This window comes from Nyctibius grandis, chromosome 1, assembly GCF_013368605.1.
Source record: "Nyctibius grandis isolate bNycGra1 chromosome 1, bNycGra1.pri, whole genome shotgun sequence".
Classification (NCBI taxonomy): domain Eukaryota; kingdom Metazoa; phylum Chordata; class Aves; order Nyctibiiformes; family Nyctibiidae; genus Nyctibius; species Nyctibius grandis.
In genome coordinates this window covers 26873583-26883195 of record NC_090658.1, presented here as the reverse complement: position 1 = coordinate 26883195, position 9613 = coordinate 26873583, and positions in this window count along the sequence as shown.

Here is a 9613-nt window from a genome sequence, read left to right as displayed (position 1 = left end):
GCCAAGGATCAGGTCAGAAAGGCGTTATTTTGCAGGGCAGGGGTGCATGTTGTATTTGCTGCTGTGCCTGCGGTGTGATTCTCTCTGGCCATGGCTCACCGAGTTATTATGGGAAGCAAAATGTTCAGGCAACATCACAGTAACATTTGCAGTAAGTATGATACTACATGAGCGTAGCGCACAGTCACGCAAACGTGAAGGTTACTGAATGGCTTGGGATTGATGGTTTAAAATTGGTATATTTTACCATTACCATCACCAGTTTTCTCCATAAGTACCATCCAAAGACAAACTTTGGGATCTTGTTCTGAGGAATCTGGGTAGGCCAAAGTCTGGGACAACCCATGGCTCTGGGCAGCTGCAGCATTAAAGCAAGGCAGACTAAAACACAAGTATTTGACCTGAAACTGCTGAGGCAGAGCCCTGGTGTTTCCCTGGAAGTGGTTGCCCTTGGCCTGCCTCGATGCCCCGGAGCGGTGGGAGGTACGGCTGCCTCCCCTGTGTCTTCAGTGCTCATCTCTCCAGGCTCTGCTTGTGCTCTTCTTGTCTTTCCCATCTTCACCACTGAGCCTGCTTCTCCCAGCACACCCCCTTTTCCCTCCGTGCAGCAAGCCCTCTAGTCATTGCTTCTGCTCCTTCTTCCTGCCAGCAGAGAAAACAGCACTTTCCCGACCCCGGCCTCCTCCTCCTCCTCTGGGCTTTTGAGGGCTGCAGCAACCGGCTGCAGCAACCGAGACACTTCCAGCAGGGCAATGCTGATTCCTTTCCTCCTGGCTCCCAGAACAATTAGCAAAGGCTGGCATTTTGTTAATCCAAGCATAATTAATCACCATCACTGTTTTTATTTGAATTCCTCTGTTTCCATAGTCTTGAAGAGCTTTAGGAGCTGTGAGCTTTATACATGGTTGTAGAAAGTACCAATGCAGATATTTTGCCAGGCCATAAAATCCTTTGCAGCAGCAGTTAGTTTTTTAGAGGGCCTAAACAATTTTTGGATTAAAATCAGGACAGAAATGCAAGGGGCAGACTGGAGAGGTACAGAAGGATGTTTTCTGAATCTTAGTTGTTCCAGCAGCATAGAGTAAGGGAAAGGATTAGGAGCAGAGTATTTTGTACTCAGAAGACGATTTCTTGCTACCTACCAGTTCACAAAGACATGGTAAAGAGGGAGACCTGGATCTGTAATTCATTCCTGTGCCTTTGGTATCTACCTCCCAGGACGCTGGTGGGGTAATGGCAGTAGTGGTTCTTAGAGATGGGAATGTGGTACTTCTGACCCAAGACTGCATCCACAAAAGATGTCAGGTTGCTTTACAGCCTCTTGTTTGAATAGACAAGATGCTTGAATTGTTTCTCAGTCACTTAAAAAAAAAAAAGGCATGTGAAAATGTCAGAGAATTTCCTCTTTCCCTTTCCCACCCAAATACAAAATCAAATAAAAGCAAACACATGGGACAAATATAAGAGCAGCCCCCTCTGCACGTATTCTCTGTGATACACAGGCTGTTTCCAGATGTATGGATTAGACCTCATCCAACTACTGCTTAAACTCAGCTTTAGCATATTGATTGAATACTCACTGAGTCAGAAACTTCTGGGAAAACTAATGCACTCGGTGGTCAGGCTCTCACCTTCTGCAGCGATACTGGTCACTGCGTCTATTCTGTGACCCTGTTGCCATCTCTTCATTCCAGTTAGACCATTTTCAAGCCTGCTAAATTATAGGTTTAAAGTCCTTGGAGTGTAATTAAAATTAAAAATAGGTAGGGTTTTTCTTGTCTTTTGCCTGAATATTTTTTAATCATCTGTTGCTATGGTGTAGTAAATGCATAGCCCTGACACCATGAGCAGTAAAGTACACTCGTGGTGAAAAAACACAGCATCAACACTGCATCATGTGTAAAAACCCAACTGCCTGCTAAAGACAGAGTGTCTAAAAGTACTTCAGGACCTGCACTCAGAAACAGTTCAGGATTTTTCACACATCATGTGGATGAACATGTCACATAACTACTTTTGGAAATGGAATATTTGTGTGTGTGGACCCCAGATGAGAATTTTCAGACTTAAATATACCTGCAGCAATAGTAAGTGCATGGGCAATAGGGCATCACTGTGCTTGTGCAGGGCTCACGCCCCGGGCTGTAGCTGTTATTACTGCCTAACAGGGTGCTTAGTATTTTTGGTCCTGATTCCAATCCTAATGTGCTTCAGTACTGATCTCTTACTTTTGAGTGCCATTGGTACGAGTAAGACTAGACCAAGGTTCTTGGGGCTATAAATGTAGAAGCAGCACCTTGGCATTGCAACAGCCTTTACAGTGCAACTTTACAGTGCCATGTCACTCGTAGGATTTTTATCTTCACGTTGGGCACTAGAAGAACCTGGGCATGCCAAGGGGGAGAACTGCCTACAGATGGGGGTCGGGACAACCACCAAGCTGAGAAAAGAGCTGCTTAAGCTCACCAGAAAGTACAGAGGGCAATATAGCGGTAGGTGCCTGGCTTAAGGCCGAAAGGAGATGCCTCTCTGCACCTGGGATTCAGGGCAGCCACCCCTGGGCAGGTGACTCCTGTGAAAGACAAGGGACTGAGGCTCTGTACTGCTACCTCATCGTGTAACCTGGTGGTTAGGATTGTCCTGCAATCCAGGAGACCTACATACCTGAATCCCTGTTCTGCCTGACCAGAGGTCGTCCCTTGTCCCTCACCTCACCCTGGCAGGAGAGTACAAGATGAGATTCCCTCCATCGTGACTACTCATGATGGGCTGTGTATTAAAAACTGTTACAGAAATTATTTTGTACTCTGGTGGGTTTTTTCAGCGGCTGTGTAAGAGAATTGACAGCCAGTCCCCGGTTAAATGATGAACAGAAGCACCAGAGACACACAGCACACACACACTTCCAGCAGCAGGGGCACGTTTATCTCTCAACAACACAAAAGGTGGATTTAAAGGCCAGTTTGCTAACATCAGCTTTAGGAAGATAAATGCGGTGACTCACAAAGCCCGGGGAGATGCTCGGCACCCCGCGGGAACAGGAGCACCCGGCAGCCTCGGCCGGCGGGGACTGACCTGCTAACGGGGTTTGGGCACCTCGGAGTTAAGGGTCAAAAGGACTTCTGAAGGTTTTTCAGGTTCTGAAGATTTCAGGTGCTTAGAGAGGCAGTTAATTACTACATCTCGCTGTGGAGGTGTTTTTCTCACAGCATTTTGCAGATGCCTTATGGATGTACCTTCAGTCAAATGTGTTTACACTTTGCAGGGAGCTTTTTATTCCCACCTTTCTCTAAAGCATAACAGATACCAGCCAATAAAGTCAGCAGCATTGTTTTGCAAGTAGAAAAAACGTATACTTGTGTAAAAAATTACTTTATTATTCATAAAATATTCCTTGATAATTTGGCTCTATTTATCCTGAGAATTAAAAAAACACAAAAGAGTATGCTGTTATTCAGGAAAAAAACAACCTTAAAAATTGCTTGAGTCCTCAAATCTAGGTCAAAAACTGGAGCCACCTTTGAATCTAGCAAAATCACATTGTTCTCAACTGCTTTTCCAGAAATGCTGAGAATTTTATATTCTTTGAACACCCCAATGGGCTGAAAATACTCCTGAGAGATTAGTAGGCTCTCAGCTACTGCTCCAATTCATAGAAATTAAACCTTCCATCATCTGGTTTTTATATTTGGAAAATGTCAGCTATACTTCCTATCACGTATATTGTTGCTTCAATGCACTGAGCCTTCTGTGAATTTCAAAACACATAACTCAGCTCTCAAGCATTTCTTTTGTAAATATTGATAATGGTTTCAAGTTCTTTATTAAATAACTTTTTAATGAGTTTGAGGACAAAGAACTGTTTTTTCACAGTCTCACAAAGATAAGAATCATAACATATCTTTCTGTACCATGGAACACATGGCTCTCAATACCTCATTGTGCAGCATAGGTTTTCCTCACTTTTTAAAAGTTTACTTTAACAAAAAAAAGCCTCACAATTATAAGAAATAAAATATAAGCAGGCCATACTAAAATGTCTGAAATCGCATGCAAATGCTATGATGTGACAGCTTTGCAGGTCAGTGTGTGCTGTCATTAGGAGCAGCATTAGAAAGCTCCCTTTACCCTTTTTAATCCAACAGCAAGAACAACTACACAATGCCACCATCACTCCTTAATAAGGTTCAATGTATAGACCTCTCCTTGCTCAGCATTATTTATTGCCTGCGTTTTTACCAGAAAGGTTCCCTGTGTATACACTTAGGATCGAAGACAATAAAATATTACGGCGAGGTTCACCAGGGGAAGTTTCCAGGGAGAGGTTTTTTATCAATTTACAGGCATGGTCAAAGTCCTGCAGGGGAGTTCCTCTTTGGAGCAGGCTGTAAACAATTTACATGGGGAGGTAAGAGGAAGTCTTTAGGGTGCCTTGAAAAATACTAAGTTATAGAAGTTCTGACCTCTGTCTTCTAGACCTGGCCCAGAGGACTGATGTTTACTAGCAAGCATGCGGCTCTCTAGGAAACTGCATACTGTCAGTGGGAGCTGGGTTCTTTTTTTAATACATTTCAATTACAAGTTGGACTAGGTAGCGGTATACTAAATCAAATATGCTGTACAACTAATTTTCTCTATAAAAAACCCCAAATGTTTACCTTTGAACTTAAAAACGTTGCCTTCAGGCATATAGTATTCCAGCCAGCTGTAGTTTAAACGCATGGTGCAGGTTCTGTAGCTTGCTTCTTCATTCAACACTCAAAATCATTTGTGTTTGCGAAGCGGAATTAAAAGCCAGCTAGGGACAGATTACTGGTCCCCTGATAACAGTCTTTCTTCTCACACATTCCCTCGAAGACTTTCAGGTCTAATAATAACATTTTCCTGTGCTGGTCCTATTGACAGCTTGAAACCTTAATGACGATCCATTTGAAATGTAAATACTTGGTCTAATTTGCACGTTTATTCAAGGGAATTTGTATTGAATCATTTATCTGTGACACCACAAACAGAGGTCAAGAGACAAACAAGGAAGTTTAGGTGACTTTAGATGGTGTCTTAGGCCCTGCCCACGGCTGGACATGTCGCCAAAGTTGTGCTTTCCCAGAAGGCTGAGAGAGACATCTCAGCCTCTCCACCTGCCCAATTTTTCTTGTTAAAATTAAATGCAAAGGCATGCATTGGCACTGCTGGTCTGTTTTTTTTTCCCCCTGAAGTCAGGATGGCATCAAAGCCACAGAACATCTCTATTAAACATGTAAGCAAAAGATAAGGGTTGGGAAAGGAGCTGTTGTTGATTGCTGGCTAGCAGGTTCTTATTTGCATCTGTTATTTTAATGATGCTGAGACTTGGCTGCAATGTTTAGGACCTGTTAGGGCACCGAGAGCATTCCAAAGGTATCTTTTTAGCCGTTTAAAGTTAAGTAGTATATATTACTGAGTTGTGAATTAGAAGAACCATTCAATCTTCCACCTTTGTCACTGTGCCAACACACGGGAAATGACCTCTTCCTAAAAGCTGAGCACCTGCAACTCTCATTAAGATCCATCTAATGTCACCCATTGCTTTTCAGACTCCTAAAAGGGCCCCTTACAATCTACCTGCTTCAGATTCCCCGAGGATTTATTGGCTCAGAACACAGATTACTTGTCTTGGTATCAGGGATTTCCTTTCTTTTGAACAGGAACATAAAAACACAAAGAAAGTCTAAACTCAAGTAATGTGAAAATATTGTGTTTGATTCCAACCCATACATTCAAAGTTACAGCTGAATGTCTGACTTTAACTTGAAATGCGATGCCTTGACTCTGCATATGATCTTATGGCATATAAAATGTTTGGAAGTCTTTGAAAAAAGGGAAATATTCTTGGCTTTGGTTGCGCTCTTGTTATTATGCTTTCTTTAATGCATTTATAGTTGGCGCAATATATCTTTACATTTATCAAGATTGGGTAGCAAGTTTAAGGACTCGTGAAATCTGTGTCGTGACTGATTGTAATGGTAGCACCCTGTCAAGTCTGTTGTGCACTTTACAGATGATGTATCTTTAGGTGAGAGGATCCTCACGCGTAAATGGTATAGTCCAAAAGCTTGATCCAAACCTTTCTGGTTTATTTCAGTGTCGTGTGGGACTAAAAGTATGAAACGCTGAGCTCTTCTTTCTTAAGAGGTGAGCAGTAAGGTACAGGCACCTGCAACTTTACACTGGCCTGAAACTGCCCTACTTTCACCCTTTTAAATTCAGACACAGCAATAAAATTTAATGTATACGTACACTTACTGCATTAAAATTAATGGTTTCATTTCCAGACTGATTACTGACCATGGTCTTAAATGAAATTAGTTCTCCTAGAAGACGGCTAAGTACCCTTAGAAGTGGATACAGTTTTTTAGACATAGTAAAAATACAACATAGATAGCAAGGAAAATTTCATGCTCAGCATGCTCAAATGCCTTAGGGATCTCATTTTTTTTTGATAGGTCCTGACAAGAAATAATCTCTGAGCGCCATTCAACAGCTGACTCAAGTTTGAGTTAAAAGGAAAAAAAATGTCAGTCATCTTGAAAGGTTTAAATGTAATCCCTTCTAATGAAGAATATTTTTTCCATTGCTTTGTGTTCACTTTTAATCCTATCAGAAGTCTTCTGTAGGAACACCTAAGCAACTTTATACATGGCTTATTTTAAAGAAGAGATCATACGTCAAGCATGTTCAGCAATGTTCTCCCAGGGGTAACTTTTGTATTATGAGAGCAAAACTTTAAAGCACATGATTAATTAGCAGTCAGAGCTAGCTGGAAGTGAATGGAAGTGAAGAGCCTGAAATCAGACCAAATTAATACAGTCATGTGGCTTCCAGGGCCTGCGAGCTTACAGTTCTGTTCGGCCAGATGCTGTGTGACTCCTGGAAGGGTACAGTCCCTATCCCGCAAGTCTGTTATTGAGAAGAAACCCTTTGCCATTCTGTGAAGTGATTTTCAAGGATTTTAAATGATCCAAAAACTGATTACTTGTTACCCATACAAGTACTGATCAGAAGTTCACTCTTCAGTCAGTCGACTTGAAACGCATGGAATTCCTTCAAGGCTGGAGTATGAATCAAGGGGAATGAATGTGTTCTCAGGTAAGACTTTAATCAATGGGAAAAGGTATCTGAACTAGGAGATGACTGGAAAGCATAGCGTCAAATAACCTTGTACGGTAATTTCACTGGGACCCCATAAGCTCTGAAAACAAAGCTAGTTCCACCGAATGCTGTCTGTGCTCACAGTCCTATTCAAAGGTTGGCAAAGTATTATCTTCACAGCTTGTCACGGTGAACAGTTGAAGTATGGTGGCATTGTGTTTATGCGTGCACTGTTTACTACACTTGCAGCACTTTATGATATAGTAATCTTGCCTCAGTTTTGCATTCATTATGTGTGCTCATAATAGATGAGCAAAGTTGTGAAACGTGAGTTGTGTATCAAACTTTGCAGAAACATCAAGAACATAGGGGCTCTCCCCATGCATCTTCTGTCTAACATGTCGATAGACATTCATGCAGGCTATGTACTTAGCAATCACCATCTAGCAGCCTTCGAAGTTTAGCGATCAACATCTGGAAAGTTGGCAGAATCAAGCTCAGGATTTGGATTACATCTTTTTTTCACAAGGTGTGCAATTGTCCTAGGCAAATAAAGCTCTTAAGCCCCATAAGGAGCTTTAGAGTGCACAATTACTTTAAAGGACAACCATTTAAAGGACACTGAAAGCCTCACAAAGTTTTACAGCCTTTGTGGCAAGACTTTCTGGCTCTTAACTGCCAAACTCAAACCAATGATAACAGTTTGTCTTATGAGGGAAAAAATACCCTGATGGCTGTTCCTAATCCTACATGTAGTTCAGCAGCTGCGGATCTCTAGATGAAAGAGTACAGGTATTTTTCTTTAGTTCCTTCTGTTAGTTACCTGTCAGGGAAAAAGAGTTGTGTAGGCAACCCAACGTTCCCCTTCTTTTCTCCCTGAATATGAGCTCCTCAGCGGTGCCAGAGAACAGAAGTGTCTTTATATTCTATTGCAACAATGGGCCGAAGGACATATACCTGAACCTAATCACCGTAAGAAAGGCAGCGTTGTAGCTAGGACCCAGAGGGAAGAAGCCCTTTTGCAGGCTGTTTTCTTGTGGAAAAGATTCAAAACTAATGCTGCTGAGCAGCTAATGCCATATTTACTTTCCTGTTTTTGTTTTAAGCCAAACTGTCTTACATAAAAGGAGACTCCAACACACTCACTCAGTGCTTCTCGCCTGAGGCAGTGAACCTAGCAATTTCATCTATCAATCAGTTACAGCAAACCACAGCACGCTTTTCTAAGCTTAGCTTGTTATTGTCTTTCAGGCTGCAGAATAACTCAGGGCAATGGAACAGTTACTGGCACTATAAATGTTTTCAGACACTGAAGCTAGTAATATGCAACCTTATTTGAATTAAATTGCCTCTTTAAGAGAGTCTGAAACCGGATGACTTCATATAATTCATTATGTTTAAGAAGGCGGTTTAGTGTGGCAAGTTAAAACCCATTAAATTGCTCTGTAGTTTTCTTGGCTGTGGTTGTTTCTCTTAAGTGAAAGTAATTAAACATAAATATTTACTAATATCCCAGGCTGTGAAACTCTATAGCCAGTAAGAGGAACAAGGAGAACCGACCCAGCGTTGGCTTCTACGTGAATACCCCACGCTGGCTGAAACGTGCCTGCTGACTTTCCCACAAACAGAGCTGGCCGATGTGGAGCTCTGGTGGGGAAATCAGAAGCTGAACAGTTGAATTTATTTAAACAAGGGGAGGAAACCACTACTCGAATGTGATCTTTTTTTATATGCAGGATTAATGCGACAGGCAGTAAGACACCACAAGTACATTGGCTTTTTTCCTACTGATCCCGTCCAGAGACCTGCTCCGAACATCTGTTGAAGTCAGCGGAAAAAGCCCCACTGAGCTGTGTGGGTCCTGCATCAAGGCCGTACTTTCACAAGCACTGTAAATGAGCACAGGTGAGCCCAGTCACGGCGGCAGCACTGCCTTCTCCTGTCCTAGCCACCGCACCTTGCTGCTGCTAAACCACCTCCCTCCAGCCAGCACCAGTGTTGCTGTGGCCCAGCGGAGAACTGGTGCTGTCAGCTTGTCTGAAGGTTTCTGTTGCTGTAAAGCAAAAGCTCCCCCTTGCCAGGCTACTGTAAAGCTGATGAGATGGCAGACACTGGTAGAGGCAGCATACTGTGTTAGTCTAAATAATGTCAACTCCCAATACGTATGTTCTTGAGGGGCCTGTCAGGACACCAGCAAATGGGTCCAGACTGGCCCAACAGGACCAGGGAACATCTCAGGGTTAATACTCCAGCTGAGACCTCTTCAGAGCTTATTTTCAGAGACAAGTATATGGGACTTAGCATTGAAATAGTACTCTCTACTCTCTCTTTATACTCCATTTGAAACTAAGGGTCCTCTTGTAACTCTTTAGGACTCCAAGGCAACAGAATTAAGCAGAGTTAAGTTATTTGTATGCTATGGTACTTCACTAAGTTGATCTATGGACAGATTTTGCCCTTCCTAAATGGACCAAGTCCACTTCAT